Here is a 9,064-nt window from a genome sequence, read left to right as displayed (position 1 = left end):
ACTGCTTGGCTTTCACAAGACCAGATGCAGACTTGAGGGCTCCTTGCTTCGTGAAGTGCATCGCCCTTGCTAGTTGGGGAGGATCCTGCGCTCCTCCAAATGCAGAGTAATGGAAGCCCCTTGACCCCTCAGTCCTGCTCAGAGCTCATGGAGGGTCTGGATGATGCTCTTAGTCATATGGTTCAGTTTTAGGTAGTCCTGCAAGGAGCAGGGAGTTGGACTCGACGATCCTTACGGGTCCCTTCCAACTTGAGATGCTCTCTGAGTCTGTGATTCAACTGAAGCACCTTTTAAAAGGAGCAGATTGTAGAGGGGCACGACGATGTACCTGCATTTGGGTGAATTAAGTCTGTTGTGGCTTTGTCAGCCCACCTTGAGAATTTCCTTAGTTATCCCTATCATTTCTCTTTCAGTCAATTTTTTTCCACTTACTGCTAGTTTTATCTCCCGAATGTTGGGGTTTGTGGTGTTGGGGTGGTTGGGGTTTTTTTTTGATGGGTCCTTTTTGCTTGCAGATCTGTTACCATTGGGATGACACCTGAGACCCCCACTGGAAATCTCCAATCTTTTGAAAAAACCCGGAAGTGAGGAGTGTGCACGGATGCTGAATGTTTGGGAATGAGAGGATGAGTGAGTGAGGCTTGAAACACACCACATTGAAAATCCCGCCACAGCAACAGCAGCAGCGCTGTTAGCGAGCTGAGCACTGACTTGCATAGAAAACCTGGCATCGGCCATCTTCGGGAAGAGGGAACGACCGATTTCTGTCCAAGTAACGAGCAAGTCTCTTTCTTCTGACAGACCAGGACTAGCTTCTCTGTCGTGGCCGGCGCGGAAGGGGAACGGCCGGTTTGGAGGAGAGGAAACTGGGTTCAACTGTGGTGCTCTTTGAGGTCTGGCTTTGGCTGCTGGAGAGAGATGGAGCCTGGGTCTCCGGCCGCCTGCTGTAACCTTTGCCGCACGATGCTGTCGGTGCATGGGATAAAAGGAGGGGGTGAAGGATTTTCAGTCTAGGAGTGAGTGTGTGTGAATGAGGCGGTATCCACATTCTCAACTTCAAGTCATTGCAGTTTATCTTTTCCCAAAAAAAGGGTTAGCTGTTGCATTTCATAAACTAACCGAAGTTCAGTCTACTGATGCAGCATAAGAGATGTAAAAAAGAAAAGAGGGGAAAAAAAAAAAAAAGAAAAAAAAAAAAAAAGGAAAGTCGCTCTTTAGGGCTTTTTATTTTAGGGAAACACTGACGAATGTTCAGAGCTCCCGTTCTGAGTGACGCTTTTCATGATCTCGTTTCATCAAAGCGCCTTTCCTTCCTTAATATTGTTCAACTGTGAATGTAGAAATGGGGGAAAAACAGAACTCTTGCGTTAGAGGGAATAGAAATAAATTGTCAAACAAGATTTCAGGCTTAAAAAAAAAACCACACACAAAAAAAAAAAAACACAAACACAAAAATACAAACGTTAAGTGCTCCGAATTGGCAGTGAGAACGCAAAGGGAAAGATCTCTCCTGACTTGTACTGTAGCAGCCCGAACACCCACAAAAATTGTGCCAAAGAGTTGAAAAACAAAATAAAACTTCAGGTAATATTTTGGATTGCAAAATGAGGATAAATTCAATGTTCAAACAAAATCTGATAAAATGCCATTTGGAAACTGCTTGGCCTTTTGTGCTCTTTATTTGATCAAATTTAACGTGGTATTGGTCTCTTGCTGCACTTCAAAAACAAAAAAAAAGGAAAAAGAAATTTATATAAAATATATATATACTGACTTGAGCTTACACAAGACGGCACTTGTAAAAGGTTATATTTTTCCACTGCAGTTGAAGACTAATAAAATGGTGTCAAACATTCCCCAATACTTCCTTTTTGTATTCTTGGTCTTTCCAGTAAAAGGGGAACCCATAGACAATTTTTTTTTTCCTCAAGAGAGTAGTAACAGTCTGATGGGCAACTCAGAAATGAAGTGGCTGTTTACTGCTTCCCAATCATGCAATGTCTTATTTTCACATGAAGGATCAGAATCTCTCGTTTCCTCTTAAATGAGACTTTTGCTTTTGAGGAATAGTCCCTTGTTTATCCTAGATTGTCAGCAATAAGCCAAGAAAAAACGGAGGAGGTGCAGGATTTTGAGACTATTTTTCATTTCATTTTTATTAATGCAGCTGTTGATACTACCAGCATTTGAATCTGCAGTTTAACATGGGCATTTTTAAAAGCTGCTTGTGGGAGGGAGAGTAGAAAACCTTAGCCAGTATTGTTTTTTGTTTTTTTTCTTTTCATTTTCTAAAAAGCAGGCGAGGATCTGCTTTATTCCCCAATTTCCTTTTCCCGATCTGATCCTAGGATCCATTACAGTGGAGTCCACTTTCGTTGCCCATCTGCACTGCAGCATCCACACTAGCTCTTGTACAGGGTATCAGATATGTGCCTTTCAGTGCTGGGTTCAGATTGCAGTCGAAGTGCCGACTTTGAACCAGTGTACAAAAAAAAAATAAATAAAATAAAAAATCCCAGGTGTTTAGAGGAGAGGAGGAGCTCTGGGAACTGGGAGAGCCAGCCAGCTCCGGAGCACGGACTAGGGAGAGGCCTGGGTCACATTTCTAGTAATGCCTTTTCTTTTTATTTTGTTTCTCAAGGCGGGGTGGGATTTCCTAAAAAAAAAAAATATAAAAAAAAGAAAAAGCCATTCCTGAAGTTGGGGAGGGGGCGTGGAGGGAAGAAATCTGATCATTCCTCAGTGCTACCTGTTTCTGTCCTGTGTGGCTGTTCAGCTGTAGACAGCAGGAGAATAAAGTACACTGAGACAGTAGTGGAATCAAACCTTGTGTCTGTCCTGTTTGTTTTGGGGCTTTTTGCTGGGCTGCTTTTGGTTTTGTTTCGGGGAACCAGTTCGCAAAAGTAACGGCAGCGGCGCAGGCTTTACGTGAGCGGGAGCCGGGCCGCGCGCCCGCTGCCTCCCCTGCGCCGCTTATCCCTTAATCCTGTTACTGCTGCCTGCAGAGGGAGGGCCAAAGACCTATTTTATATACTTTTTTTTTTAAGAGCTGGTTTCACTGCTTGGCACATTTAATTAATAGAATAAAGCTTTGATTTTTTTTCTTTTTTTTTTTTTCTTTTCTAAGTGCCATTTCAGCGCTAGGATCAGAACGTCCTTGTCTCGGCAGAGCCTGCCTGGGCTGGGCAGCACCTGCCGGGGGCTCGGCGCTGCCGGGGGCTCGGCGCTGTCGGGGACGTGCCGGCTGCCCGGGAAGGCGATGAAGGTGGTGTGGCGAGCGGTAGCTCCGCTCTGACCCTTTGGGTCCTGCCCTTTCCTTCTAAACTAACCCCGGCGCAGGTGGGGGAAAAGTTTAATCTCCAAATGCCCATTAACGCAATCCTGAAACTTTAGCTCCGAACCAAGTTCCTTTATTGACTTAATTTTGTCAATTTGTCGGTCGCGCCTAGCGGAGGAACCGGCGCTTCGGTGCTCGTCTGCCTTCTGACAGCAAAGACTTTAACCCGCCGTGCCACGCCAGCACCGCCGCCGCCGTGCCACCTCCCGCCGGCTGCGCCCGCTCCGTAATAACGATTGGAAAGGACCCAATTACTAACAAATCGGTAGGACCGATTTATTTACCTTCTAAATAAAAAAAAAAAGAGCTTTATTTTTGTTTCCCTTACCTTTTTTTTTTTTTTTTTTTTTTTTGCTGCTTCATTTTCCCAGAGCCCGCTGCCTCTCCTCCTGCCAGCAATCTTCCCCCGCCGCGGTGGCTCGGAGAGACTGCGTGGGTGTGCGCTCAATGAGTGACGATCGCCCGTTTCCTCTTTGGGGGAGCCGGAGGTGACAGCAGTGTGTCATCAGCCATATGTGCCGCTCCGGCACCCGGGGATAGCGGGGCCCTGCAGAACTATTTCTGGGAGCGGGAGCTCGGTCTCGTCTCCCGACGCCGGATTTTATTATTTAGCATCTTTCGGGCGACGGGTGGCTCGAGGTGAGCGGGCTGACGTGCTGCGCTCCCCCGGGAGGGCTGTGTCCCTACGGGGAGAGGGGAAAACCCGATTTCCCTGCAGCCTTGGGGGGGGGGGGGGAAAAACAACCAACAACTTGATTTTTCCAGTTTCGGAGGCGATACCGTGGCCCCGGTGCCCCCCTGCGAAGGGCTGCCGTAGCTCACAGTCGCTGTCTGGCACCGCCGGCACTGGCTGTACACGGCAGTTTCCCACCCGTGGGGGTGGCTCGATGGCAGCGCGGGGGGACGGGGCGGGCGGCGTGGCCCTTGGGCTGGTGTCACCGTGAAGCTATCCAGCCGCGGGGACCTTCGTTTTACAGCTGCTCTCCTTAACCCTCTTGCTGAGGCGCCGGCTGCGAGCAGAGCGGGTTTTTCTCCCGTTGCGGTGGCGAACGGTCCACGTGTCGGCTACCGGGGAGCGCCGGGGGAAGCCGCGCTTTCCTGCCACGGGGAGCGAGCCCCCGCCGCGAGCCCCGGGCACCGCGCAGCCGCGCTCGGGCGGCCGCAGGGACGCGGGGTTTTCCTCCCACGACCGAAAGACCGGGGAGTCCAAATGCGAGACGTCGTCCAGCCTCCCTGCTGCGAGCACCTGGGAGCTGGCAGCGCCGAGCCAGGGCCAGCGCGATCGCGGAAGGGCTGCGCTGATCCGGGACAGGCTCCGGAGCGGGGACTCGCGGGGCTTTATGTTTTCTGGTCAGGGGATGCGGCTTCCCCCCGTATCCTCCTCCGCTCGTTGCTCCCGGCGCCAGGACAGGCGCAGGGTTGCGTCGGGACTCGCAGCCGTGGAAAACGGTCTGGGGTTTTCCACTCTGCGTGGCGGGGCGCGAGGTTCTCTCCGTGGAGCCCCCCCGCGCCGCCCTGACCCCTCTGCTCGCCGCGGCGCTTCCACGACCGTGTCTGCGGCTGCTGGTGGGAACGGGGGTTCGTGTTCCCGCGTTAGACCCTGGCAGCAGGAGCTGGTGGATGAATTCGCGGCTCGGTGGCGGCCGCAGCCGATGGGGGTGGAAGGGAGAACTTCAGCCGGCTGCAGGCTGACGCTGCCGGGCGTCACCGGGGGATTTTATGCCAAAAGGCGGCCAGGCTAATCTTTTTCCATTGGTGATAACCGAGGAGCCCGGTGCTGCCTCCGCCGTAAATGCGCTGAGTGATTTTGCTCAGGCAAGTAAAGCCTTTGGCTTTACCCGACAGGCTCCTCCTGACCGCGGTTAACGGGGGTGACGAGTGAGGGACTGTCCCTGGGGACAAGGAAGGTGACGTTTTGGGGTTCAGTTGATGTTTCTATCACAGCTCGGGCCTTGTGTGAACCCGGGGAGTTTGCAGCCTCCAAGTAACGCGGGCCGTTCGTGCAGGCTGGGGGTCGGGGGAGACGGCTGCCCGCCTTCCCCTGCTCTCCACCGTTCCCCGCCGCGGGCGCTGGGGACGTGCACCAATTACCCGAGGCCTCGAGCGTAACCGCAGTGCATTAGAGTTAAATAATTCAGTTAGAGAGTGAAGACGGGCATCTGGGAGAGAGGCAGGCGGCAGAGATGCTGGGAAAGGCACAGGGAGGCAGCCCCCGCCGCGGGGCGACGGCACGGCCGGGCAGCAGGGGAGGGGGCGCGAGGGACCCTCCTCGGCAGGCGGCGGAGGCCCGTGTAGCGCAGGGCGGGATGGAGAAACGTGGCTCTGAGCGGGATTTCGGGGCGGCTGGGAAGGCGGCAGAGCCCCTGGGCAGGGCGGGGTGGGTGCTGGTGGGTCCCTGCTGCGAGGAAAGCCGGGCGATGAAAGGCGAAGTGTGCTGGGGGCGAGTGCGTGGAGCCCTGCCTGCATCCCTGCCTGCATCCCTGCCTGCATCCCTGCCTGCAAGCGCCATTACAGCACTGGCAGGTGCCTTTGCCTTCGGGCTCGACTGCGCGGGGCGGCCGGCGAGCGGGACCACTGCAGAACAACCAACAACCTCCTCGCTCTGCCCGGTGCGTTCCCGAGCCTGAGCGCTGCTGGGACGCAGGGATTTTCCCCGGTTTTGCAATAATGGCTGTGCAAGCTGGCTGCAGAGGCAGCCTCAGAGCCGTTCCTCTCGCTCTGGGCACTCAACCGCCGCCCCCCAAACGCCCGGGGGTGCTCCAAGCCTGCCCTTGCAGCTGGGGGATCGCCCCTCGGCAGGGTGAGGCCGGTCCCCAGCACCCCAGAGGCAGCAGCGAGGGTGGGTGAGGGACCACCGCCGGCCGGGGGGACCTTCCCTGACGCTGCTCTTGGCTTAAAACTTCGCAGAAACCGCTGGGAGGACGAGAAAAGGCCACGGATGGGGGATGCCCTGCGCTCCCCTCGCCTCCCCGCGCCGGCATCCCCGCCGCACCGGGGCGGCTGCTGGGGAAACCGCCGGCGCAGAGCTGCAGCCTGGGGAAGAGCAGAGCGTCCCGCAGCGCGGCCGGGCTGGATCGGCTCTGCCCATAGCCATGGTCCTGGACCACCGACCGGGCGGGGAGGCTGCGAGGGCGACGCCAAATCCCAGGGCCTGGCTCACGCAGGCGGCAGCCGCAGGAGCTTGGGTCAATCCTCCAGCCTCCAACGTCTCCCTCAACCTTCCTCCTCCCCGCGGCCGACCCGGCGACGGCTCCCGGGGCGTCTGCAAGGCTTCACCTTAATGCACAGTGAACTTCTGCGCCCCGACCCCTGCGCGCAGCCCCTCGGCGGGGCGTCGGGCCGCGTGCCCCCGCCGGGCTGCGCGTCCCCGGCCCGACGCCTGCCGCCGTCGCACGCGCGCGGGGCTGAGGCCGTGCTGTTTTCTTTGCGTCAAAATTAACTTCGAACCTGACGGAAAACCTTAATTTGCACTTCAAAGTGCTTTGCAGCAATCTGCCAGCGTGAGCAAAGCCGGAGCTGGCGCTCGGGATTTTTCCGGGGCCCTGTTTGCAGCAGAGCCCGGCCCCCGGCTCCTGCCCGCCCCTGCCCGCACCCGTTTGTTGGTTGTTGGTGCTCTCCCGCCCGGCGACCCCCCCTTAGCCCCCAAGAGCTGCTGGTTTCTCCGGGCCGCGCACCGAAGGCAACGTGCCAACTCGCTGGGCAGAAATTCAGGTGGCAACGGCCGCGCTCGGCTCGCCGAAGCCTCGGAGCAGCCGGATGCCCGCCTGGCATCGGCATCCCCAAACCTCCCGGGCCTCACGAGGCATTTTCGGCTCCGCACCCCCCAGCGCTGCGCCTGGCTCCTGCTCCAGACCTGGGGATCACCCGGCACCCCACGAGCGGTACCCGCTGATGCCAACCTGGGGCGGGCGGGGGTCCGGCCGTGCCACCGACGGGCGGCCCCTCTCCTGCGGCGATGCTCTGCGCGCTGAAGCGCCGCCGCGCTCTCCCGGCGCAGCCCAGGCTCCATCCGAGCGATGATACAGCTGCGCTGCCAAACATAGCGCCGGGAAGGGGGGGTTGAGGACGGGGGCCCCACGGGAGCTCCTCGCCTGGGGGCTTCGCCTGGGTCTTTGGGTCTCCGAGGGAGGGACAGGGGCTGGGTGAAGCCAAGCGTCGCCTTTGCCCGGTTTTGCACGGGCACCTTTTCCCCCAGCCTGGTACGAGCCGCCATGGGATGGAGTCAGATGGCCGGGACGCAGGATCGCGCCGTGCCAGCGTCTCCCGGATTGCCTCTGCTGCCGGTGCCAGGGCAGGAGCGAAGCTCCCCCGGTCACCATACTGGGGCTCCGCTCACCCCCCCCGGGTCCTCTGGTGGGTTGGGACCAGGCCTCGGCAGGGCCGCTCGTGCAGTCGGGGTCACGCAGCGCCGTGGGTCCGTCCGTCTGTCCACGCGGTGCGGCGGGTCTGTCCGTCCAGGCCTCGGGGTCTGCGGACACAAGGCTGGCAGCGGCCTCCCCGCCCCCGGGGGCTGCGGGGGTCTGTCTCCCCCGAGCACGGGACTCGCCGGTGGAGCCCCCGGCCGCGGCGCCGGCGAAAGCAGAGCAGCTATTAATAACCCTGCGCAGCCGAGGGAAAAAAATGTAATTCCATAATGGAAGCAGCTCCGAGAGAACAATTCAGGGAATAAAATGTTCTCGGGGGGGGGGGGGCGAGCCCAGCCCCCACGGCGTGGGGCTGCGGTGCTGCTCCGCCGTCGCCCCCCGGGGCTCCCCGTGAAGGAAGAAGCCCCCCGGCCCCGGGTCAGCCCCGCTGGGGGGGTCCCGGGCAGCAGGGGCGGACGGGGGTCGGTCCCCCCGGGGCAGGGAGGGGGGTTGCTGCGGGGGTGGGTGCCCCAGCGCGTCCCGGGGACCCGCCGTGCCGGGGGGGGGGGGCAGCCCCGGGGGCGGCACCGGCGCGTGGTGGGGGAGGGGCTGGCGGCCGCCCGGTGCCCACGTGGTTTCGCGGTGTCTCCGGAGCGGAAGAAACGGCGGCCGACACCGACACCGGGCACCGGCACCGAGACCGACACCGGCGGCGGGGAAAGAGCCGCGTCCCGGCGGGCGCCGCCGCACCGCAGCGCCGGTGAGTGCGGGCCTGGGCCGGGGGAACCGGGAACCCCCGCCCCGCCCGGGCCTGCCGCCCCCGGCCCCGGCCCCCCCGCCCCCGGCGCGGCGACCCCCGGCGCAGCGACCCCCGGCGCGGCGGGCAGCGGGCTGGGCGCAGGGGGGCGGGCGGCGCCGGGCCGGGGCAGCCGGGGTGGGTTTACCGGAGGCGCCGGGGCCGCCGCAGGCCGGGCTGTGTCCGTGCCCGGGCCCCGCTCCGGGGTCGAGGGGCACGCTCGCCCCCGGCCCCCTTTGCGCGCAGCCTTGCAGCCCGCCCACGTTCACCCGGGGCCGTGGCACCGCGCCCCGGCCTCCCCCGGCCCCGGCCCCGCAGCGCCCGCCCCCCCCCCCCGCGGCGGGGAAGCGCCCAGAGAGGGCGAAGCAAATGAGGAGGGGGCTCGCCCGGCTCCGGGCGGGGGGTGCGAGGCCGGGGGCGGCCGCCCACCGAGCGGACCCTCCCAGACCCCCGCCCTCCCCCCCCCCCGTGGCGCTGTGCCTCTCCCCACACGCCGGCTGGGTGCCGGCAGCCCGGCGGCACCCGCTGCCCGCCACAGCCCGGTCCCATCCCCACCGGGGCACCGAGCTGCCTCTCGCCAAGTGCCGG

Source organism: Phaethon aethereus (assembly GCF_964289735.1).
Source record: "Phaethon aethereus genome assembly, chromosome: 25".
In the NCBI taxonomy this organism is placed as follows: domain Eukaryota; kingdom Metazoa; phylum Chordata; class Aves; order Phaethontiformes; family Phaethontidae; genus Phaethon; species Phaethon aethereus.
The sequence above is the reverse complement of the archived record's forward strand: the minus strand, read 5'-3'. Positions refer to the sequence as shown.